The sequence below is a fragment of the Cervus elaphus genome, chromosome 3 (genome assembly GCF_910594005.1).
Source record: "Cervus elaphus chromosome 3, mCerEla1.1, whole genome shotgun sequence".
Classification (NCBI taxonomy): Eukaryota; Metazoa; Chordata; class Mammalia; order Artiodactyla; family Cervidae; genus Cervus; species Cervus elaphus.
In genome coordinates this window covers 39,290,816-39,317,900 of record NC_057817.1, presented here as the reverse complement: position 1 = coordinate 39,317,900, position 27,085 = coordinate 39,290,816, and the positions used below count along the sequence as shown (strand labels likewise).

At 36.7% G+C, this 27,085-nt stretch overlaps 1 long non-coding RNA gene across 1 annotated transcript; it reads right to left on the bottom strand.

The window, feature by feature from the left end:
• Positions 1-4,140: 4,140 nt before the first annotated feature.
• Positions 4,141-26,016, bottom strand: LOC122678163. The gene is made up of 3 exons (XR_006336009.1): positions 25,973-26,016; positions 6,994-7,005; positions 4,141-4,240 (listed from the first exon to the last, which is right to left on the bottom strand). It is a non-coding gene; the product is annotated as an uncharacterized LOC122678163 (long non-coding RNA).
• Positions 26,017-27,085: the final 1,069 nt, after the last annotated feature.

The window sequence follows — 27,085 nt, the reverse complement described above, 5'->3', positions numbered from 1 at the left end:
TATAAGCTTTAAGCTCTTCTGGGTGAAATACGAGGGAGCATGTTTGCTGTTCTATTTGGTAAGAGTATATTTAGTTTTCTAAGAAACTGTCAAACCATATCCCACAGTGACTATACCATTTTGCATTCTCACTAACAATGAATGAGGGTTCCTTTTGGTCCATATTCTCACCTGCATCTGCTATTGCCAGTGTTTCAGATTTTGGCCATCCTAATAGATTTGTAATGGTATCTCACTGTTGTTTGAATTTGTATTCCCTGAGGACATATGGTATGGAACATATAATCATATGACATGTCCTCTAATATACTTATTTTTCATCTGCTTATATTCTTTGATGAGATCTCTATTAAGATCTTTTGAACTTTTAATTGAGTTACTTGCTTTCTTGTTGAGTTTTAAGAGCTCTTTGCATAATTTGATAAGAGTACTTTATCAGACGTACTTTTGCAATTATTTTCTCCCAGCTTGTGATTTGTGTTCTTATTCTCTTCACATTCCTTTTCACCGAACATGAGTTTTAAATTTAATAAAGTTCAGTTAATCAGTTGTTTTTTTCATAGATTGTGCCTTTGGGGTTGTATCTAAAAGGTCATCACCATACCCCAAATCATTTAAATCTTATACTATGTTATCTTCCAGGAGGTTTCTAGTTTTACATTTCATATATAGGTTGATAATCTATTTCGGATTAATTTTTGTAAAGGGTGTAAGGTCTGTATTTATATTCATTTTTAAAATATGAATGTCCAATTTTTCCGCAACCGTATTTTGAAGAGACTATATTTTCTCCACTGTATTGTCTTTGCTACTTTGACAAAGATCAGTTTGCTATATTTATGTGGATCTCTTTCTGGGTCTTCAGAGTGTTACATTTACTCTGTCTATTCTTTCATCAATATCACCCTAGCTAAATTGCTATAGCTTTGTGGTAATTCTTGGAATTGATTAGTATCAGTTATCTGACTGTTCTTCTCCGTTGATATAGTTTTGGCTACTTTAGGTCTTTTGTCTCTCCATATAAACTTTAGAATTAGTTTCTTGACGTTCACAAAATAACTTGCTGGGGCTTGGTTTTGCACTGTGTTGAATCTGTAGGTATATTTGGGCAGAACTGACACTTTGAGAATAAGAGTATTCATGTCCATAAACATGGAATATTCCTTCATTTATTTTCTCTTTGTTTTCTTTCATTAGAGTATTATTTATCTCATGTGGGTAGAACTTGTACATGTGCTTTTCTAGATTTATAATATGTGTTTAAAATTTTGAGGGGTGCTAATATGAATAGTATTGTTTTGTAGTAGTTCCCAACCTTTTTGGCACCAGGGACCAGTTTTGTGGAAGATAATTTTTCCTTGGACTGGGGTGGGGGCATGGTTTCAGGATAATTCAAGCACATTGCATTTATTTTGCAATTTATTTCTATTATTATTATATCAGCTCTACCTCAGATCATCAGGCATTAGATCCTGGAAGTTGGAGACACTTGGAGTTTTGAATTTCAAATCCACTTGTTCATTGCTCATATATAGGAAATCTATTGACTTTTGCATATTAACCATATATTTTGCAATCTGACTATTGTTGCTTATTAATTTCAGGAAGGGCTTTTTTATTGATTCTTTTGGGTTTTCTACATAGATAATCATGCTATCTGGAAACAAAAGCTGTTTTATTTCTTCTTCTTCTATTTGTATAACTATTTACTTTTTCTTGTCTTATTAGTGAGCCAGAACTTCCAGTGTAATGTTGAAAAGGAGTCATAAGTGGGCTATCCTTGTCCCTTTCTTTGTCTTAGTGGGAAAACTTTGCATTTCTTACCATTAAGTTTGATGTTAGTGTAGGTTTTTTGTAGGTTTAATTAAATGTTATAGGTTTTAATTAGGCTTAATTAATTTTGTAGGTTTTATTCTTTGTTTATGTTTTTATTTTCATCACTATGGGAGATGGATTGAAAAAGATATTGCTGCTATTGTCAGAGAGTGTTCTGCCCATGTCTTTCTCTGAAAGATTTATAGTATCTGATCTTTAATCCATTTTGTGTTTATTTTTGTGTGTGGTGTTAAAGAGTTTTCTAATTTCATTTTTTTTACATGTAGTTGTTCAGTTGTCCTGGCACCGCTTGTTGAAGAGAATGTCTTTCCTCCATTGTATATAGCCTTGCCTTCTTCGTCATAGATTAATTTAACCATAGGTGCATGGCTTCAAATCTGTGCCTTCTATCCAGTCCCATTGATCAGCATCTCTGGTTTTCTGCCAGTAACATACTGTTTTGATGACAAGTTTTGTAGTATGGTCTGAAGTCAGGGAACCTTATTCCTCTTCCTCCAGCTCTGTTTTTTATTTTCAAGGTTGCCTTGGCTATTTAGGGTCTTTTGTGTCTCCACAGAAATTTTAAGAATTTTTTTGTTCTAGTTCTGTGAAAAATGTCATAGGTAATATGATAGGGATTTTCATCGAACCTGCAGATTGCCTTGGGTACTATAGTCATTTTTCACAATATTGATCCATCCAATCCAAGAACATGGTCCCTATTTCCATTTGTTTGTGTTGTCTTTGATTTCTTTCATTAGTGTCTTATAGTTTCCAGAGTACAAGTCTTTTGTTTCCTAGGTAGGTTTTATTCCTAGGATTTTTATTCTTTTTGATGCTGTGGTCAATGGGATTGTTTCTTGAATTTCTCTTTCTGATCTTTTGTTTATAGTGTATAAAAATGTGACAGATTTTTGCACATTAATTTTGCTTCCTGCAACTTTACCAAATTAATTGATGAGCTCTAGTAGTTTTCTGGTAACATCTATAGGATTTTCTATGTATAGTATCATGTCATCTGCCAACAGTGACTGTTTTACTTTTCCTATTTGGATTCCTTTTTTTCTTACTTTTTCTTCTCTAATTGCCATTGCTGGGACTTTGTAAACTCTGTTGAATAAAAGTATTGACAGCAGACATCCTTGTCTTATTCCTGATCTTAGAGGAAATGCTTTCAGTTTTTCACTGGTGAGTATGATGTTAGCTGTAGGTTTGTCATATTGTAGATTGTATTATGTTGAGGTATATCTTCTATGCCCACTTTCTGGAGAATTTTTTTTTATCAAAAATGGGTATTAAATTTTGTCAAAAGCTTTTAATGAGTTTATGTAATGATCATATGGTTTTTGTTCTTTAATTTGCTGATGTGGCATATCACACTAATTGATTAGCTGATATTGAAAAATCTTTGTATCCCTGAGATAAATCCCACTTGATTATGGTATATAATCCTTTCAACTCAAAAGCTTTTGCACTGCAAAAGATACTATAAACAAGATGAAAAGACAACAGAAGGGGAGAAGATACTTGCAAACAATGTGACTGACAAAGAATTAGTCTCCAAAATTTACAAACAGCTCACGCAGCACATAGCCAGAGGAGAGGGAACATTGGGACCAGAGCTTGGTGGTGATGGTGGATTGGCCACAGAGGAGTCAGCAGCAGCTGGGAGGCTGAGGGGGGCCTTCTGCTCCTGGATGGCCTGCTGGCTCTGGGGAGAACAGACTCCTGGGCGGATCTGCTGCAGATCAGCAGCAGGCTGGTGGCAGCAGTGAGGCTGGAGTGCCCTCTGCTTTGGGGCATCCTTCAACATCAGCTTCAGCCTCCCCCAGACCTCCTTCCCAGTCACTCCAGTGGGGACTTGCCTCAACCTCGGGCTGCAAGTTGACTGACACCAGACGGCCAGTAAAGGTGGACACACTCAATGAGGACCAGCAGTGGGACAACCAGGGCACCAGGCCCATCACCCAGCTACGTGAAGTGCATGTCCCTGCTAGTCAGGGCCTGGCAAAACACGGTCCACTGGAGCAGGGAATGGCACACCATGTCAGTGTTCTTGCCTCGAGAGGCCCCCGAATAGTATGAAAAGGCAAAAAGATATGACCTGAAAGGTGAGCTCCTCCAGGTTAGTAGGAGTCCAATATACTACTGGGGAAAAGCAGAGAAATAGCTACAGAATGAATGAAGAGGCTGAATGAAGTGAAACAGAAATGAGGCCCAGTTGTGGTTCTATCTAGGGGTGAAAGTAATGTCCAATGTTGTGAAAAACAATATTACATAGGAATCTGGAATGTTAGGTCCATGAAACAAGGTAAACTGGATGTGGTCAAACAGGAGATGGCAAGAGTGAACATTGACATTTTGGGAACCAGTGAACTAAAATGGACTAGAATGGGTGAATTTAACTCAGATGACCATTATATCTCTACTGTGGTCAATGGAGTAGACCTCATAGACAACAAAAGAGTCTTAAATGCAGTACTTGGGTGCAGCCTTAAGAATGACAGAGTGATCTCAGTTTGTGTCCAAGGCAAATGATCCAACATCACAGTAATCCAAATCTATGCCCCAATAACTAATGCTGAAGAAGATGAAGTTGAACAATTATCTGAATAAGACCTACAAGACCTTCTAGAACTAACTCCAAAAATAGATGTCCTTTTCATTAAAGGGGACTGGAATGCAAAAGTAGGAAGTCAAGATACCTGAAATAACAGAGAAGTTTGGCCTTGGAGTACAAAATGGAGCAGGAGAAAGCTAACAGAATTTTGCCAAGAGACCACACTGGTCATGGCAAGCACCCTCTTCCAAAAACACAAGAGATGACTCTACACATAGACATCAGCAGATGGCCAACACCGAAATCAGATTGATTATATTCTTTGCAGTCAAAGATGGAAAAGCTCTATACAGTCAGCAAAAACAAGACTGGGAACTGACTGTGGCTCAGATCATCAGCTCATTATTCCAAAATTCAGAATGTAAGGGAAATCACTAGGCCATTAATGTATGATCTAGATGAAATCACTTATGATTATACAGTGGAAGTGACAAATAAATTCAAGGGACTAGATCTGGTAGACAGAGAGCCTGAAGAACTTTGGATGGAGGTTTGTAACATTGTTCAGTAGTTGGTGACCAAAACCATTCCCAAGAAAAAGAAGTGCAAGAAGGCAAAGTGGTTGTCTGAGGAGGCCTTACAAATACTTGAGAAAAGAAGAGAAGCAAAAGGCAAAGGAGAAAAGGAAAGATGCACCCAACTGAATGCAGAGTTCCATGGAATAGCAAGAAGACATACTAAAGCATTCTTAAGTGAACAATGCAAAGAAATAGAGGCAAACAATAAAATGGGAAAGACTAGAGATCTCTTCAAGAAAACTGGAGATACCAAGGGAACATTTCATGTAAAGTCAGGCACAATAAAGGACAAAAATGACAAGGATCTAGCAGAAGCAGAAGAGATTAAGAAGAGGTGGCAAGAATACACAGAAGAACCGTACAAAAATGTTCTTAATGACCCAGATAACCATGACGGTGGGGTCACTCACCTAGAGCCAGACCTGCTGGAGAGTGAAGTCTAGTTGGCCTAAGGAAGCATCACTACGAACAAAGCTAGGGAGGTGATGGAATTCCAGCTGAGCTATTTCAAATCCTAAAATCCTAAAAGATGATGCTGTTAAAGTGCTGCACTCAATATGTCAGTAAATTTAAAAAATTCAGCAGTGGCCAGAGAACTGGAAAAGGTCAGTTCTCATTCCAATCCCAAAGTAATGCAATGCCAAGTAATGTTCAAATTACCATACAATTACACTCCTTTCACATGCTAGCAAGATTATGTTCAAAATCCTCCAAGCTAGGCTTCAGCAATATGTGAACCAACAACTTCCAGATGTACAAGGTGGATTTAAAAAGGTAGAGGAACCAGAAATCAAATTGTCAACATCCACTGGATCATAGAAAAAATAAGGAAATTCCAATAAAAACATTTCCTGCTTCATTGACTATGCTAATCCCTTTGACTGTGTGCATCACAGCAAAACTGTGGAATATTCTTGAATATATGGGAATACCAGACCACATTACCTGCCTCCTTAGATCTGGACGTGGAACAGCAGACTGGTTCAAAATTGGGAAAGGAGTATGTAGAGGCTATATATTGTTACCCTGTTAACAGAGTACATTATATGAAATGTTGGGCTGGATGACTCACAAGCTGGAATCAAGATTTCCAGGAGAAATATCAACAACCTTAGATATGCAAATGATACCACTTTAATGGCAGAAAGTGAAGAGGAACTAAAGAGCCTCTTAATGAAAATGAAAGAGGAGAGTGAAAAAGCTTACTTAAAACTCAACATTCAAAAAACAAAGATCATGGCATCTGGTCCCATCACTTTATGGCAAATAGATGAGGAAAAAATGGAAATGGTGTCAGATTTCATTTTCTTGGCTTCAGAATCACTGTGGACAGTGACTGCAGCCATGAAATTAAAAGACAGTCAATCCTTGGAAGGAAAGCTATGACAAACTTAGCATGTTAAAAGCAGAGACATCACCTTTGCTGACAAAGGTCCATATAGTCAGAGCTAAGGTTTTTCCAGTAGTCATACATGGATGTGAGAGTTGGATCATAAAAAAAGCTGAGCACTGAAGAATTGACACTTTCAAACTGTGGTGCTTGAGAAGACTCTTGAGAGTCCTTTGGACAGCAAGGAGATGGAACCAGTCAATTCTAAAAGAAATCAAACCTGAATATTCATTGGAAGGACTGGTGCTGAAATTGAAGCTACAATATTTTGGCCACTTGTTGAGGAGAGCTGCTTTATTGGAATAGACCCTGATGCTCTGAAAGATTGAGGGCAAGAGGAGATGGGGGTGACAGAGAATGAGATGGTTGGATCACATTGCTGATTCAATGGACATAAGTTTAAACAATCTCAGGGAGACAGTGAAGGACAGGGAAGTCTGGCGTGGTGCAACTGATGGTGTTGCAAAAAGTCAGACACAATTTAGCAATTGAACAACAACATGCAGCTCAATACCATAAAAACAAACAACTCAGTCGAAAAATGGACAGATGATTCAAATAGACATTTTCCCAAAGAAAACATACAGATGAGCAAGAGGTACATGAAAAGATCTTCAATGTTGCTAATTATTAGAGAAATGCAAATAAACACTATAATGAGACTATCACCTCACACCTGCTTGTATGGCCATCATCAAAAAATCTACAAACAGTTGATTTTAGAGATGGTGTAGATAAAAGGGAACCTTCCTACACTGTTGATGGGAATGTAAACTGGTACTACCAGTATGAATATCTGTGTGGATGTTCCTTAAAACACTAAATATAAAGCTACTATATTATCCAGCAATCCCACTCAATCCTGGGCATATATTTGGAGAAAAACTTGGTTCAAAAGTTCATACACCCAAATGTTCATTGCAGCACTGTTTACAATAGCCAATGCATGAGAGAAACTTAAATGTCCAAATGAATGAATAAGGAAGATGTGGTACATTTATACAAAGGGATATTACTCAGCCATAAAAAGAGTGAAATAACACCATTTACGGCAACATGGATGGACTTGCAGTTAATCATACCAAATGAAGTAAGTCAGACAGAGAAAGACAAATATCATATGATATCACTTATATGAAGAATCTAAAAAAAGATACAATGAAAACTATTAGCTTATTTTAAAATGGTATAAAAACAAAGCATATGTTCGTAAAATATTAAAAGGATGATCAGATCTATGCCATGATTTCTTAATATAAATGGTTTCAAAATTCTATGGATTAAGTAATTTTTTTTTAGGAAAAAATATAAGGAGACATTTCAGTCCTCTTAACTGTCCCTTTACTATTCATGGGCCCGGTGAGCAGCACCCCATGAAGAAGATCTGCAGATTCTCTCTTACGACTCAAGAAACATAACTGGGTTCTGCTTCTAGCATCCTCTCTGAATGTTGTTGGTTGAATATTCAGTTCTTTCTCATTGCTCTGTATTCTCTGCATGGCCACTTCAGAATCAGGTCAAGGATGCAATTTCAATTCTATTGTTTATTGAAAGCTTCAACTCGGTATCCTTTAATCCAACTGCTGTAGCCTTTATCTCCATCCTCAGACAATCCAGCCCCAGTTGAGGTTCTCAGAATGCCTGTCACAGTCCAGCATCTCAGGTTCCAGCTTATTGACAATAAGAGACTTAAAGTTATGAATAGTTTGGATTATTCATAATAAAGAAATGTTTTATTTATGGATCTGTGCTTCCTTAAAATTCTGCTTCATATATATATTAATAGAAGTATGAAGCATGTATTACAGAACATGTATCATGTGATCATTTATTCATAATGTATTCATCAAGGCCTTTAAAGCCTTTACTCAAAAGGGTCCTTCATGTAACATATTCTAAAAATAAAGTATAATTTTGGCTAATGGAACCAGAAATGATAAACTGTTTAGAAACTTACACTCAGTAATAAAATTTTATGAGATTAGCAATCTCTCAACACAAGTAGTTTCCATGAGAAACCATTATATAACCACTAGTTGGGGAGGATAGTACAAAAATAAACAGGTTGACATATCTTGAATCATTATTTCCTTCCATAAATATACCTGCCAGTGAAAGTGTGAAACTTGAAACCACTGACCAAGTTTGCATCTTTAATAAACATCAGTTAGCTACTTACTGATTTCTGTTTCTGTTCCTCCTTTTTTCTACATGTTATATGATCTGTCTTGTTTTGCCAACCCTTCCCTTTGAATATGTCAATACTGTTATATATGCAAAGTGTGACTTTGAATAAACATTTTCACTGGAACATGGTTGCTCAGGAAACTTCTTAACCACACATGTTCCTGATATCTCATATGTAAGGTGGTTTTGGATGGCTCACTTTATTTGTTATGCATTGATATTATTATATTAGAACTTTGGGCTCTGAGGAATCTACCTCACTGATTCTTTCAACGAATATTTACTGTCTACTATGTGGGAGGCATTGTTCCAAGTATTGGCAATTAACATTGTTTTTAATTACTAGTTTATGCCCTTTTGGAGCTGATATTATGATGGAGAGAACTGCCTTTAGCTAAACAAGCAAACAATTGTAATATAATATTAGGCTCTGATATGAGCAATAAAGAAAAAGCAGAGTATAAGCAGAGTTGTGTGCCCATGATCAGTCATGTCCAACTCTTTGCGACCCCATGGACTTCAGTCTGCAAGACTCCTCTGTCCGTGGCATTTTTCAGGCAAGACTATTGGACTGAGCTGTCATTTCCTCTGTCAGGGGATCTTCCCAACCCAGGGGTTGAACCTACATCTCCTGCATCTTCTGAATTGGCAGGTGGATTGTTTATCAGTGAGCCACCCAAGAAGCTCTTTGGGAGGGGGTAAAAGAAGGTTTTTTCAATTGGTCTTTCAACAAAACCTCTCCTAGAAATTGATCACTAAATTTGTATATAAAGTGAATGAGGAAGCAAGCCTTATAAGTATCTGATGGAAAATATTTTAGGCAATGAAAACTTAAGTTCAAAGCCCAATGAATTGGGAATATGATTGATGTTGTCCAGTATGGCTAGAGTGGGTAGAGGAGTGACTGAAAAGACAGTAGCAGGAAATCAAATCATATAGGACTTTAAAAGCCATGGAGGAGATATTAGATTCTTTTTTCTAAGTGTTATGAAAAGCTAAAGAAGAGTTGAGAGCAGAAAATTGACATGACAATTTAAATTTTGAAAGGATTACTAGAAATCCTTACAGTGACGGTTATAGTGTGAAGACTACAGAAGATAAAGTAAGAAGACAAATTATTTTTATTTGTTCAGGTAGACAGTGGTGTTGGCTGTGTCTGTGGCAATGGCAATGAGAAGGTGATAAGTGGGACAGTTGGAATAGAAAAGTTTCAATGTGACTCTAAAGCTTTGGACCTGAATAATGGAGTGGTGTCCATTTTCTGAGGTGGGCTATGTTGGGAGAAGAAGAGTGTTGTGGGGAGAGTTTTGTGTATGTTAACTTTAAGATGCCCATTTAACAACCAAGTGGAGATGCTATAGAGAGAGTTGGTATCTGAGCCTAATATTCAGGGGATGGTTTGTACTAGAAATGCACCTTACGAAGTCATTTCCAAGCTATAGATATTCTTTGGAACCATGAGAGTGGACAAGATCACCTATAGACCAAGTCTAGTTAGAGGAGTTTTGAGGTTGGATTTCCAGGGCACTCCAAAAACCGGAGAATGAGGGCCCAGAAGAAGAGGCTTGTGAGGGAGGAGAATATACTGGGTCTCCAACCATATACCCTGAACATCTTTGCTAAGCCAATCACTAGAATGTGACAATCACTATTTCTCTAAATCTCTAAATTTCATAAACATAGGAACCAATATTTATGCCATTAGTTATTAATAAAATGTGGGTAATAAAAATAACTTTCAGACAACTTGTCCATCTCTCTCTTCCATACAATAACTAAAAAACATAATGAAACTAGCTTTTCCTTTAGAAACTCCCCATCAAATTCTAAACCAGAGCTGGAAGAGAAACCCCAAACCCTAAACTTATTATGTATTAGATATATATACCTCTCACTCCTTTGAGAGTAACACAACACATTAGAGATTTTCCAGACAAAACTTTTGGTTGGTGTGGGGATTCATTCAAGTACACAAAGTAATGGGCATATATACATAGGTTCTTTCCATGCCTCATATTGTTTGATAGTCAGATACAAACAGAATGATGAGAAAGTCTCACATTGACTCAGATTATCCAAAAAGGCTCAATTGTGGATGATCTCAATTTTATTTGACTTTTGTTTTGCTCTTTATAATTCATTTGCTATTGTTCAGTTTCTGGAATTTCCAAAGGATTTAATAGATTTGACTTAAAACAATGTTATCAGAAGCAAACTTTTGCAATATGGTAAAAGCATTGAAACAAACAACCCAATCTAAAAATGGGTAGAAGACCTAAACAGACATTTTTCCAAAGACACACAGATGGCCAAGAGGCACATGAAAAGATGTTCAACATCACTAAAGAATGCTGGGGAGAATGTGAAGAGAACCCTTCTACACTGTTGTTGGAAATGTACATTGATACAGACATCTTGCTGGACAGTATGTAGTTTCCTTAAAAAACTAAAAATAGAGCTATCACATGACTCTGCAATTCCACTCCTAGGTGTATAACTGGAGAAAAACATGATCCAAAAGGACACATTCACCCAAACATTCATTGCATCACTGTTTACAATAGCCAAGACACGGAAGCAACCTAGATGTCCATTGCCAGCAGAGTGGATGAAGATATGGTGCATTTATACAGGGGAATATTACCCAGCCACTAAGAAGGGTGAAACAATGCCATTTGCAGCAACATGAATGGACCTAGAGAGTGTCATACTAAGTGAGGTAAGTCAGACAGAGAAGGAAGAATATCATATAGCATCCCTTGTATTTGGAATCTAAAAATAAATGATACAAATGAACTTACAAAAGAGAAAGAGACTCATGGATAACCATCAAGGACCTGGGGTAGAGCACAGGGAACTCTGCTCAATGCTATGTGGCAGCCTGAATGGGAGTGGGAGCTTGGGATAGAATGAGTACCTGTAAATGTATACAGCTGAGTTCCTCTGCCGTTCACTTGAAACTATCACAACATTGTTAATTTTGTATCCTAGTACAAAATAGAAAGTTAAAAAAACTGGCTAAAGCTAAAAAGATAAAAACTTTAAATATATACTAGAAATTGAGGATGTTTTAAAAATGTATAATTTTGTCAATTTCTCTCGAAGAGAGTAAAAGAAACTTTAATTCAATCCATTAGAAAAAAAATTGATTTTTTTAAAAAAATTAGAATTCCCTGGGAAAGGAATTAAGTCATCATAAGGGCTGTTAAATTTCCTAAAATGAACAAAGGGGTCCACTGGAAATTATATGTTATGTTGCTGGCTATTGTTGTGTAGTTACTAAGTCATGTCCAACTCTCTTGAGACCTCATAGACTGTAGCCTGCCAGGGTCCTCTGTCAATGGAATTTCCCAGACACAAGTATTGGGGTGGGTTGTCATTTCCTTCTCCAGGGGATCTTCCCATTCCAGGGATTGAACCCACATCTCTTACACTGGCAGGCAGATTCTTTAGCGCTGAGAAGAGATTAAAAGAAACTTAAATTCAATCCATTAGAAAAAAAAAACAACTGATTTTTTAAAAATAGAGATCTCAGGGAAAGGAATTAATTAGTCATAAGGGCTATTAAATCTCCTTAAATGAACAAAGTGTTCCCTTGGAAATTATATAAATATTCTTTAAAATATTTCTTTTCCTGACAAAATGTCATTTACATTATTAAAATGACCTAATTTGAAGAAAATATCCTTAGAGACATAAAAAAACACAAGGTGGTAGAAATATTAAATATGATAAATTTTAGGCACTTAATCCTTATTTTTATTTTTTCTCCCCCACCCTTTTTTTAAAAAATTAATTGCTTTAGAATCAGGAAATTTTTGTAATGTATCCTTGGTGTGATGTCCTACTGGTGACGGTCAACTAATTTTCACTGATGAAAGAAGGTTATATTGTCAAAAAACATATAAACAAAAAAACCCAAGCAAATGAAACAAAACATGCTTTCCAAGCATAGGATGACAAATTAGCAACTTTGAATTCTACTTTTGTCTTGTTTTCTGTTTGGCAAATTATGCTTAGAAATTGAGATTGTTTTTGGCAAGAATTTATTCAATATAGGTTCACTGTGGAAACTAGAAAAATTTCACAAGTCAAGAGCATACAGGATAATGTTTCTTAAATGTACTCTATATCAATAATAGATGGATCAAACTATTGTTCCACACAAGGGGAAGATGATAGGAATAAAGTTCAAATTTAGTTGAGGTGTAAGTTTCTACAAATTTGTTCTCAGAACAGTGGGTTAACCTACTGAGAAGGAATAGCCAGCTGCCCAAGCAAAAGTGAAAATCCTTTGCTGCTAGAGCATGTTGCAAGGAACAAAAGTACTGATGTCAGCAGGTAAGGAGGTTTCCCTGGAGGGGCCTGCAGGTTTTCATCAACAAAGAGTTGTATTGCCCAAGCAGGAATTAACATCCCAAAGTCTTCAGAGAACAGTTTAGATCAGCAGAGTAAACTTGCACAGATCAAACACTTCGAGTTGCTGGTCAAACCTCTTTGTATTTAGAGCTAAAAGTCCCCTAAGCCATAGTTGCTCCTCCACATGCTCTTATGGTCAAGCCCTCAACAGCGCTGGTCAGTAGCTGAGTTATTGAGTGCTTACCAAAAACTACAGATATAAATGACAACATCCTGAAACAGATTTCTCAGTATAAACATTTTCACTCTTAGAACGAAACAAATTCATTTTTAGAACCAGAAACAAGTGGATTTTAAATCATTTCAAGCCAATACACAATTACTTCCAAGTTATTCAGCGAGATACAACGCAAAGCATGTAAAACTGTATTAGGTCTATTCACTGTAGATGATCTAGATGGATACATTGATTATGAACTATGTAACCTCAACCCGAGTTACTGGATTCCAGGTGTAGCAATTATTTATACTAGAGTTGGACAGAAGAACTATGGATGAAATTTCATAACACTGTACCAGAGGCAGTGACCAAAACCACCCCAAAGAAAAAGAAATTCAAGAAGGCAAAATGGTTGTCAGAGGACAACCAGAGGTTGTCAGATGTTGTCAGAAGAGGCTTTATAAAGAGCTGAGGAAAGAACAGACGTGAAAGACAAGGGAAAAAGGGAAAGGGAAGGGAAAGATATACCCAACTGAATGCAGAGTTCCAGAGAAGAAGGAGAGATAAGAAGACCTACTTAAATGAGCAGTGCAAAGAAATTGAGAAAGACAATAGAATGGGAAAGACTAGAGATCTCTTCAAGAAAATTGGAGATATCAAGAGAACATTACAAGAAAGGATGGGCATGGTAAAGGACAAACAGTAAGGAACTAACTGAAGTAGAAGAGATTAAGAGGTGGTAAGAATACAAGAACTATACAAGAAAGGTCTTAATGACCTGGATAATCATGATGGTGTGGTCATCCTAGAGTGTGAAGTCAGGTGGGCCTCAGGAAGAATTACTAAGAACAAAGTGGAGAACATGGAATTCCAGCTGAACTATTTAAAAATCCAAGATGATGCTGTTAAAGTGCTGCACTCAATATGTCAGTAAATTTGGAAAAATAGTGGACACAGGACTGGAAAAGGTCAGTTTTCATTTCAATCCCAAAGAAGGGCAATGCCAAAGAAATGTTCAAACTACTATACAATTGTGTTCATTTCACATGCTAGTAAGATTATGCTCAAAATCCTTCAAGCTAGGTTTCAGCAGTACATGAACTGAGAATTTTTAAATGTACAAGTTGGATTCTGAAGAGGCAGAGGAGCCAGAGATCAAATTGCCAACATTTGTTGGATTGTGGAAGAAGCAAAGGATTTCCAGAAAATCATCTACTTTTGCTTCATTCACTATGCTAAAGCCTTTGAATGTATGGGTCACAACAAGCTGTTGAAAATTCTTACAGAGATCAGAGTACCTTACCTGACGCCTGAGAAACCTGTATGTAGGTAAAGAAGTAACAGTTAGAACTGTTCTATGTTCTATATTTAGAACATAGAACAACTGACTGGTTTAAAATTGGGAAAGCAATAACAAGGCTGTATACTGTCCCCCTGCTTATTTAACTTTTATGCAGAGTATATTATGTGAAATGCTGGGCTGGAGGAATCACAAGCTGGAATTAAGATTTCCAGGAGAAATATCAGTAACCTCAGATATGCAGATGATACCATTCTAATGGCAGAAAATGAAGAGGAACTAAAGAGCCTCTTGATGAAAGTAAAAGGACAATGAAAAAGTTTTAAATACAACATTTAAAAAATTAAGATCATGGAATTTGGTCCCATCACCTCCTGGCAAATAGAAGGGGAAAAGTGGAAGGAGTGACAGATTTTATTTTCTTGGGCTTCAAAATTACCACACAGAGTGATTGCAGCCATGAAATTAAAGGACGCTTGTTTCTTGGAAGGAAAGCTATGACAAATGTAGACAGCATATTAGAAAGCAGAGACATCACTTTGCTGACAAAAGTCCATCTAGTCAAACCTATGGTTTCTCCAATAGTCACATATGGATGTGAGATTTGGGTCATAAAGAAGGCTGAGCACCAAAGATTTGATGCTTTTGTGCTAGAGAGACTCCTAAGAGTCCCTTAGACTTCAAGGAGATCAAACCAGTCAATGCTAAAGGAAATCAACCCTGAATATTCTTTAGAAGCACTGATGCTGAAGCTGAAGCTCCTATACTTTGGCCATGTGATGTGAAGAGCCAACTCACTGGAAAAGACCCTGATGCTGGGTAAGATTGAAGATAAAAAGAGAAGGGGGCAGCAGAGGATGAGATGTTTAGATAGCATCACTGACTCAACGGACATGAATCTGAGCAAACTCCGGGAGACAGTGGAGAAAAGAGGAGCCTGGTGTGCTATAGTCCACAGGGTGGCAAAGAATTGGACAGGACTTGGCAATTCAACATCAACAACAACCTGAAACTGAGTTTCTGGATTCCTGGTGTAGCAATTATTTGTACTAGATTTGGTAATAAAAATTTCCCTCAATTAAAAAAAATTTAAAAATTATCTTACCTATGTGAATATATAGTTTTGCATTATGAATCATATTGGCTAGAAAAAATTTTAGAACTAACATATTCTAAAAATCTGCATTAAGATTGTGTCAAAATCTTTAGAATTATGGGAAAAAAGAAAAAGACTTTCTTCTGAAACTGCTAACTCTCACTTTAACTTCTGTTATCTTAGATTGATCTCTCTCCTACTATATGATTCTACTTTTGGAAGCAAAATGTCAGACCTTGGAATACCATTAGGATTAATCTGCTTTATTAAAAGATATGTTTCTGCATAGTAACTCAAATCTTCTTTAAAAACGTCTCCAAAGCAAATGTATCTACCCTTAGAATGGCAATTTTCATTAGGTTCAAATTGTGCTAACATTTTATGTCACAAGCAACTAATTTTTTTATGTTATTCATCTTGAAATTTTATGTTTTTTTTTCTGCTTCTATCTTCAATGTTTCTGTCTTAGTGCAGGCTGCTATAACAAAATACCATAGACAGAGTGACTTTAATAACAATGTTTATTTCTCACAGTGCTGGAGGCTAGAATGTCCAAGATCAAGGGGACAGCAGATTCAGTATCTAGTGAAGATATTCTGCCTGATTTACAGGCAGCTACATTTTCGCTGAATGAGAAAGGTTTCTTGTCTTGTCTTTTGGTTATAATGGCACTAATCCCATTACCAGTGGTTCACCCTTGTGACCTCTAAACCTAATTACTTTTCAGAGGCTCCACCTCCAAATACTATCACATTGTGGGTTAGGGCTTCAACAGATGAATTTGGGGAGGGCACAAACATTCATTCCATCCATAGCAGTCTCTTTTAAAGCATGTAAGGCAATAATAATGTCAATAATAACAACTTTTATTTGCAGAACACTTGCTCTGAGTCAAACACTCCTCGAGGATATTACAATCATCCTAGCTCATCTAATCTTCACAACAAATCTGTTAGGTAGGGTGATTATTATCACCTCTATTTTACAGGGAAAGCTGAGGAAAAGTGACACTAAGTAGCTTGCTTAATGTCATTAATTTGGGAAATGGCAGAGTTGGGATTTTAACTCAGTCTGATTTTAGAGACCACTTTCTTTACCAGCATGTTACATAGATTATTTCCTTACTCCTATTTTTTTTTTTTTTTTTGGTTTTGTTTAGCTTATTAGTAACTTTTAACAAAGAGTATAATACTCAAGGCTTCCCAGATGGCGCAGTGGTAAAGAATACACCTGCCAAACAGGAGAGGCAAGATACACAGTTCAATCCCTGGTCAGGGAAGATCCTCTGGAGAAGGAAGTGGCAACCGGCTCCAGTATTCTTGTCTGGGAAAGCCCATGGACAGAAGAGCCTGGAGGCTACAGTCCATGCTGTTGCAAAGAGTCAGACACATCTTAGAGACTGAACAACAACACAATAGTACATAAAACAAAGGACAGCAATCTCTAGTTCTCATTTAATAACTGATCACTTGTTCTTGTTCAGTGCTCAGTCATGTTCCAGTCATTTGTTTGCATCCCTGTGGACTGCAGCACATCAAGCTGCCCTGTCTTTCACTAGCTCCCAGAGTGAGCTCAAACTTATGGCCATTGAGTCAATGATGCCATCCAATCATCTCATGCTCTGTTGCCCTCTTCTCCTCCTGCATCAGGGTCTTTTCCAATGAATTGGCTCTTCACATAATGTGACAAAGGTATTGGAACTTCAGCATCAGTCCTTCCAATGAATATTCAGGACTGATTTCCTTTAGGATTGACTGGTTTGATTTCCTTGCTGTTCAAGAGACTCTCAATAGTCTTTCCCAGAATCACAGTTCAAAAGCATCAGTTCTTTGTGCTCAGCCTTTTTTATGATCCAAATCTCACACCCATACTAGGAAAACCATGGCTTTGACTATACGGACCTTTGTTGGCACAGTGTTGTCTCTGTTTTCTAATACACTGTCTAGGTTTGTAATAACTCTTCTTCCAAGGAGCAAGCTTCTTTTAATTCCTGCAGTCAGTCTCCTAAGTGATTTTGGAGCCCAAGAAAATAGTCTGTCACTGTTTTCATTTTTTCCCGATCTATTTGCCATGAAGTGATGGAACTGGATGCCATGTTCTTAGTTTTTTTGAATGCTGAGTTTTAACAGCTTTTTCACTCTCCTCTTTCACCTTCAGCAAAAGGCTCTTTAGTTTCTCTTTGCTTTCTACCATACAGGTGGCATCATCTGCATATCTGAGGTTATTGATATTTCTCCCGACATTCTTGATTGCAGCCTGGCATTTTTCATGACATACTGTGCATATAAGTTAAATAAACAGGGTGACACTATACAGCTTTGACATAGTCCTTTTCCAATTTTGGACCAATCCATTGTTCCTTGTCTGGTTCTAACTGTTGCTTCTTGATTTGCATACAGATCTAGTGATTCCCAGGGTTTCCAGCAAATCAGTGAATGTGTTTCAGAGCCCTGCGCAATTACTGGTTTATTTCATAACTGCTGAGTTGAGATAGCATGCTGGTCTCTGTGAACAGCACCCAGGTAACTGCATGTAAAAAATGTATTTAATGTAGTAGATGGTAGAATTAAAGATAGGTTCAGATTAGAGGCAGCTGAGTAAGCCTATTTTTTCTATGTAGGGGGATATTTTACTAGTAGCAATTAATATCTGATTTAAGTCAGAAATATTTTAATCCTCAATTAGGGAGTTTCTATTATGAATTAATATAGTTTCATGTAATTTATGTGTTTCCCTGGATAGCCCAATAGTATGCTAGTAGCAATGCTTTCATTAAAAGTTTTCATATCAAAACAACAAATAAAGCATGCTTTTATGTTTCTTTTATATCCTCTTTTAATTTCAATACCATTTTTATTATTCAGCTATAAGTATTTAGAGAAATCCCTAAGAAGATCTTCTGTACTATTGATTTTCAGTTGCCCATAATAGATTTCTTTGCTGGTTTTCAAAGAGCTTTTCAACAAAAGATTATTACTTTAAAGATAGTGGAAGGCATTGTTAACCATATCATATAATCATTCCTGAGGCATGGACTTAGAATATTGCCTGATATTGCAAAGCAAGTCAGTTTCAGAGTTAGATTGATGTTCTAATCTGTTATTCATGCCACAATCTGATAAAAAAATGAAAAGTTTTGTGAATTAAAAATAATAGTAACCTCATGAAAATATCTGTGGCAGGATGTGGAATTTGAGTACATATAAATTTGTATTACAGACTTCTTACATGAAAGGGCTATTAGGGAACAATCTTGTCAAATTTCCTGGTAAATTACAGGTAAGGATAGATTAAGTGATTTACCCAAGGCCACACAGTTTTCTCATGATACTGAAAGTATAGAATTTCATTTTATTTTCATTCTACACTTATTGACAGGATAGTGTATGCCAATTTTCTGCTGTGTGGCAGGAATTCAAAGATGAAAGATGCACTAGGATTGCAAATAAAGGAGGAAAAAGAGGTAAAAGAATAATTGCAATGTGGTATGATTATTTCTGTGAGATGGAGAGTCCACTCCTTTCTAATAGTGCTCTGCCCCTATAGCACTGCCTCCTCATATTCCAAGTCAGGAAAACAAATGCACTGTTGTCAAAATGATCAAGTTTTGACTGAGAATTACTCGTAATTATAATTCCAAATTAAAACCTGGAAAACTACAAGCTATAGTTGGCAAAGTGTTTTGTCAAATTTTGTCAATATTCTCTCAGTAGAAAGATTATCAAGTGTAAGATATGGATATAAACATGTACACAGGTTTATTAGTGTTATTACACTTAGTAAAGTTTATTAAATTTATTAAAGTAAAATTATGGGGTAATGCGTTTCTTTTTTTTTTTTTTTCATTTATTTTTATTAGTTGGAGGCTAATTACTTTACAATATTGTAGTGGTTTTTGTCATACATTGACATGAATCAGCCGTGGATTTACATGTGTTCCCCATCCCAATCCCCCCTCCCACCTCCCTCTCCACCCGATCCCTCTGGGTATTTTATTTCTTGTAATCAGGTTTGTTTTGAGTCAAATAATCACAAACATGAAGGTTTCTCCTGAAGCTTACAATTTATCACTGACCTATAGATGCACATTCCAGCCCAAAAAGGAAACACTGAATAGATGAGGAAATCCAATAATTAATTTCAATGATTCATTTAAATTTGGGGCTTTGGGAATGACTACAGGTTTTGTAGTACATACAGAATACTTAGCAGAAAAGTAATAAAATGAGAAAATCATCACTCAAATTAACCTGCAAGGTTCCCGGAGGAATTGGGGCAGCAGTGAGAATTGATACGATCAAAACACTTTTATTTTACAAAAGGAATATAAATTTGAGCAGTTATCTTAAATAGTATAAGCATCTGGCTCAGCTGGCAAAGAATCCGCCTGCAATGTGGGAGACCTGGGTTCGATCCCTGGGTTGGGAATATCCTCTGGAGAAGGGAAAGGCTACCCACTCCAGTTTCTGGCCTGGAGAATTCCATGGACTTTATAGTCCACGGGGTCAGAAAGAGTCGGACATGACTGAGTGGGTTTCACTTTCACTGGTATATGTTATATTTCCGCTAATAGTCTCATCCTAAAGTTTTTTATATCTGTATATTCTCTTAGTATATACCTATTTTTTAAAATTCAAACTGAGTTCACATTTCTAAGGGTAAGATAAGAGCTGTGTGCTTGCATGCTCAGTAGCTCAGTCATGTCTGACTCTGCAACCCCATGGTATGTAGTCCCCAAGGTTCCTCTGTTCATGAAATTTTCCAGGCAAGAATACTGGAGTGGGTTGCCATTTCTTACTCCAGAGCATCTTCCTAACCCAGGGATTGAATCCATTTCTCTTGGGACTCCTGCAATGGCAGGAAGACTGTTTACCATGCACCACCTGGGAAGCATCCAGACTCTGTTAATACTATAACCCTACAATTATTTTCACACATTTGCTTTAGAGTACATCATTAGCATTTCTTGATACCTGATCATTCTCTGCATGGTCCTAAGCATATCTTGGGTAGTATATAATTTTCTAGAGATGTTAAATTGATAAAATTAGTTTTGCCAAAAGCATCTATTTCTAATATGAAAGGAATAGATCTCACAGAAAAGGTTGCCCCTGGTTTTCTGAACAGCCCTAGGTATGTCACTGAACTTCTCCATGGTTACTGTATTTTTTTGTTTTTCTCTTTGATCACATCTCTTAGGTATTAGATCTTAGGGCTTTAAAGAAAAAAGATATCTGAGAAAGAAAAGGGGTACCCATAGGAGAATTCTTTTAAAATCAGGATGTGAATAAGGGAAGTTTGATAGAATGTGATAAAACATAGAATAAGGAAAAAATTAATGGAGGAAGTGGAGCAAGAATGATGAGGGGAAACAAGCCAGCTATGCAAGATGCAATTTCCTGTTTGTTGTTTGTTCTTATGGTATTTCTTTGTCAATGTTGTGTCTATTTTAACATTTCTTGGAAGATGTATATGTTTAAACTCACTTTTTGTACCAATAGGTGTTATCACACACAATAAAATAAGCTCCCAAAAGGCAAGTCTAAAAAGCAAATATTTTGATTAATAGGATCAATGTGATTTTAAAAATGCAAGCATAGAAAGCATTTTCTCTTTTGTTCACAGTGCTAGTGTTAAGTCGCTTTCAGTCGTGTCCGACTCTTTGCAACCCCATGGGCTGTAGCCCACCAGGCTCCTCTGTCCATGGGATTCTCCAGGCAAGAATACTGGAGTGGGTTGCCATTTCCTTCTCCAGGGGATCTTCCCAACCCAGGGATCAAATCCGCATCTCTTATGTCTCCTGCATTGGCAGGCGGGTTCTTTACCACTAGTGCCACCTGGGAAGCCACTTTTGTTCAGGAAAAGAACTACTTACAGTTATCAGAATTTAAATCAATATTTAATTTATTAAAGATAAAATAGCTTAACTCTCCCTTATGCCTTGGAGCCATATTTATAAATCTCATGAAAATAAATGTGAATATTTCTCTTAAATTTTCCTTTCATTAGTGTTTGACCAACTTTATTTGAACAATAAATTCCTTTAAACAAAAGCCTCACTAATTAATTTAATTAGTTAAATTTTCTGGAGCATTTTATACTGCTTTTAAAAATACAACATATTTGAACTACAACACGTTGCTGAAAGAAACTACAAAAAGTTACCAGAAGATATTAAATAATATGAAAATAAATTAAGAGATAGCCCATATTCATGGATCAGAATACTTAACATTATGAAGATAACAATTCTCCCCGTTTGATCTTCAAATATAGTGGAAAGCCTATAAAATTCCCAATTGACTTATATTGCTAAAATTTACAAGTCAATCCTAAAATTTGTATTGAATAGCAAAAATTTCCTGAAATAGAACAAAGTTGGAGGACTTAAACTATCTAACTTCAATAACTACAAACTGCTTCAGTTACTGCTTCGGAAAGTTACTTCAGTAACTGCTCTACTACAAAGCAACAGTAAACAAGATAGTGTGATAAAGATAGACATATGGATCAATAAAAAAATTTAAGATCCGGAAATAAACCTCTAAGTATGTGTATGTATGTATATTGGAAAAAAAGCAATGATAAACCTAGACAGTGTATTAAAAAGTGGAGATATCACTTTGTTGACAGTGGTCTGTATAGTCCAAGCTACGGTTTTTCCAGTAGTCATGTACAAATGTAAGTGTTGGACCATAAAGAAAGCTGAATGTTGAAGAATTGATACTTTCAAACTGTGGTGCTGGAGAAGACTCTTGAGAGTCCCTTGGATTGCAAGGAGATCAAACCAGAATTTCCTAGAGGAAATCAGCCCTGAATAGTCATTAGAAGGACTGATGCTGAAGCTGAAGCTCCAATATTTTGGCCACCTGATAGGAAGAACTGACTCATTGGAAAAGACCTTGATGCTGGGAATGATTGAAGGCAGGAGGAGAAGGGGACGACAGAGGATGAGAAGGTTGATGGCGTTACGGATGAATATGAGTTTGAGCTCTGGGAGTTGGTGATGGATAGGGAAGCCTGGTGTGCTGCAGTGCATGGATCACAAAAAATTGGACATGACTGAGTGACTGAACAAAACTGAACTGACTGATAAAGAAAGACAATAACAAGTATTGGTGAATATATGGAGAAACTGAAAAACTCATCCCTTGTTGGTAGAGATACAAATGGTGAAGTCACTTTGGAAAATAATTAGACATTTTCTTAAAAAGCTAAATACAAATTTACCACATGGCTCAGCATTTTTACTCCTACATACTTTCCAAGCAAAATGAAAATATATATCCACACAAAGGCTTCTATGTTGATGGTCATTGCAGCATATTTATAATAACCAAAATGTGAAACATTCCAAATATCCATAAACCATGAAATGGGCAATCAAATTATGGCATATTCATACAATGAAATACTAATTAGCAATAAAAAAGAGAGATATTAAAACATAGATGAAAGATGCCAAACACAATGATTACATATTGTATTATTCCATTCAAATGAAATGTTTCAGAAAAAAAAAATCCAAAAAAATAAAATTAGATTAAGGGCTGGGTATGGAAAGGAAATATAGTAGTTGAATGATGGTCCCCAAAGATGTCCATATCCTAATACTGAAAGTCTGTTTTCTTATATGGCAAAAGGAATTTTGCGTAGGTAATCTAGTTAAGAATTTTGAGATGGGGAGATTATTCTGGATTATCTGGTTGGGCCCAATGTAATCACAAGAGTCGTTATAAGAAAGCAATAGTGTCACAATCAGAGAAGACAATTTGAAGATGTTGCTTCTGGATTTGAAGGAGAAAGAGGCTAGCTAAGAACAAAGACATGCTAACAGTCTCTAGAAGCTAGAGAAGAGATGATGTAAGAAATGACTAGCAAGGAAACAGATTTTCCCTTTGAACTTCCAGAGAAGAAACAACCCTGTTAACACCTTAATTTTAGTCCTAAAAGATACATTTTGACTTCCAACTGCTAGGTAATAGAGTTGGGTTGCTTTAAATCATTAATTTTATGGTAATTTGTTACATTCATAATAGAAAATGAAGCTATATTTCTTCTAAAGACTCTAGAGAATTTTTTCCCCCCTTTTTCTAACTCTAGAGACTTGCCTGACTTTTTTGGCTCATGGCCCCATGTCACTGACTTCTTGCTTCCATGGTCCCACCCTCCTCTCTGATTTCTGTTCCCGCTTTTATTTATAAGAACACTTGTGATCACATTGAGCACACTGACACAAGATAAATCTCTTCATCTCAAGATCCTTAACTTTATTAAACCTGCAAAATCCCTTTTGTCATTTAAGATAACATACTTATAGGTCTCAGGGAATAGGACATAGATATCTTTGAAGGTAAAGATTCTGCCTGCTACATTTCATAAAGATGCTAAAAATTATATACTTGACTAAAGCATCTTATAAAGTTGAGGTTATAAATGTACCAAATCAGGTTTTTGGAACTCTTCCATTTGTGTTTACAAACTGAATCAAATTTCATTTAAAATCATTGATTAATGAAAATTCAAATTACTCTCATATTTAATATTAAAATATTCATATTATGAGTTTTATTAAATTCAACATTTCTAAATGTAACAGTAAATCTTTTCAGGATTGAAAAGATAGTAACCTAAACAACTTGGTTGACCATTTTTCCAGTCTCAGCAAGCCTGAAGTTACTAGTACAATTGCTTATTAGTCTGAAGATTTAGGTAAGGATGAAGAATGGGCACTGCTTATGTACAGGAGTTAATGGGCCCCATTTTATAGTTCTTTAATGTGAAAGTTCATGTTTACAGCCTTATATATGAAGTCAGTGATGCCATCCAACCATTTCATCCTCTGTCATCCCTTTCTCCTCCTGCCTTCAATCTTTCCCAGCATCAGGGTCTTTTCCAGTGAGTCAGTTCTTCACATCAAATGGCCAAAGTTGTGGAGCTTCAGCTTCAGCATCAGCCCTTCCAATGAACACCCAAGACTGATCTCCTTTAGGATGGACTGGTTGGATCTCTTTGCAGTCCAAGGGACTCTCAAGAGTCTTCTCCAACACCACAGTAGTTCAAAAGCATCAGTTCTTTGGTGCTCAGCTTTCTTTATGGTCCAACTCTTACATCCATACATGACTACTGGAAAAACCATAGCTTTGACTAGATTTGCTGACCATACACAGCAAAGTATGTGTCAGCTTTTTTAATAAGCTGTCTAGGTTTGTCATAGCTTTTCTTCCAAGGAGCAAGCGTCTTTTAATTTCATGGTTTCAGTCAACATCTGCACTGATTTTGGAGCCCCCCAAAATAAAGTCTATCACTGTTTCCATTGTTTCCCCATCTATTTGCCATGAAAGTAATGGGGCTGGATGCCATGATCTTAATTTTTTGAATGCTAAGTTTTAAGCCAACTTTTTCACTCTCCTGTTTCCATTTTTTCATACATCAACACTTATTTCTACTTAATATGATTTAATATACCTATTAACTGTCTGATTGAATTCTGCATTATTTTTGTTCTTCCTATGTAGGTCACCACATTTCTAAAGTCATTCTAATGAAATCTCTTTAGATTCCTACTTTGTTCTATCTTTTATAACAAAAATCTCTATTCTAACAGGAATGATGGTTGTGCTGAAATTTTGCAAATAATGCTGCTCTAAAGTGGTTTATATCACCCCCTACTTTTGCTGAGTCTACAAATAATTTGAATATTTCCAGTAAACCAAGGATGTTACAGTCATCAGCAATTGCAGCCACACTTTATGGTGAGCTGGTGAGCCCAGAGGGAACTCAGAAAAGAAAAGAACACCTGCCATTTAGCAATCATCAAACTGCAGCCACTCAGGTGAGCCCTGAGGAAACTCAGGATGTGAAAACACAGGATACTGGCCCCAGATAAATGAGGTGACCATAAAAGGAAGATAATGATCATTTGAATTAAACTCTCTTATCCCCATCCATTTTAGGTCACTGTTTCATAAGAGGTCAATGTTAAATCTTGCAATCTCCGGCTTGACCATGCCCAATTTACCTTAATTCATGAATGTAACTTTTCAGGTTCCTATGTAATATTGTTCTTTACAGCATTGGACTTTATTTTCACCACCAGACACATTCACAACTGAGCATCATTTCTGCTCTGGCCCAGCAGCTTCTTTCTTTCTTTCTGAAGCTATTAGCAATCACTCTGCTCTTCATAGTAGCATATTAGATACCTTCTGACTGGGGGAGGGTCATCTTCCAGTGTCACATAATTTTTGCCTTTTCATAATGTGCATGGGGTTCTCGCAGCAAGAATACTGGAGTGGGTTGCTATTTCCTCCTCCAGTGGAACATGTTTTGTCTGACCTCGTCATTACGAGTCATGTGTCTTGGATGGCCTTACAAGTCATGGCTCATAGCTTCACTGAATTGTGAAAGCCCCTTTGCCACCACAGGCTGTGATCCACCATGATCTTTGTATTTAATACTGTGGACAAGAATCACTTAGAAGAAGTGGAGTAGTCCTCATAGTGAGCAAAAGAATCCAAAATGCAGTACTTGGGTGCAATCTCAAAAATCACAGAATGATCTCAGTTCATTTCCAAGGCAAAGCATTCAACATCACAGTAATCCAAGTCTATGCCCCAACCATCGATGCTAAAGTTGACCAGTTCTGTGAAGAACTACAAGATCTAGAACTAACACCAAAAAAGATGTCCTTTTCATATACTGAATTGGAATGCAAAAGTAAAAAGTCAAGAGATATTTGGAATAACAGGCAAGTTTGACCCTGGAGTACAAAATGAAGTAAGGCAAAGACTAACAGAGTTTTGACAAGAGACTGCACTGGCCATAGCAAACACCCTTTTCTAACAACCCAAGGGATGACTCTACACATGGACATTACCAGATGATCAATACTGAAATCAGATTGATTGTGTTCTTTGTAGCTGAAGATGGAGAAGTTCTATACTATCAGCTAAAACAGGACCTAGAGCTGACTGTGTCTCAAATCATCAGCTCCTTATTTCAAAACTCAGGCTTATATTGAAGCAAGTAAGAAAAAGGGTTTGGTTTGACCTAAACCAAACCCTTTATGACACTAATTGGAGGTGATGAATAGATTCAATGCATTGGATCTGGTAGACAGAGTTCCTAAAGGACTATGGAAGAAGGTTTGTAACATTGTACAGGAGGCAGTGACCAAAGACATGAGAAAAAGAAGTGCAAGAAGGCAAAGTGGTTGTCTGAGGAGGCTTTACAAATAACCCAGGAAAGAAGAGAAGTGAAAAACAAGGGAGAAAGGGAAAGATATACCTATGTGAATGCAAAGTTCCAGAGAATAGCAAGGATATCTAAGAAGTCCTCCAATGAACAATGCAAAGAAGTAGAGGGAAACAACAGAATGGGAAAAGCTAGAGATCTCTTCAAGAAAGTAAGAGCTATTAAGGGAAATTTTTATGCAAGGATGGGCAAGATAAAGGACAGAAAAGGTAAGAACCTAACAGAGGCAGAAGAGATTAAGAAGATATGGGGAGAATACACAGAAGAACTGTACAAAAAAGGTATTAATGAGTACAAAAAAGGGTATTAATGACCCAGATAATC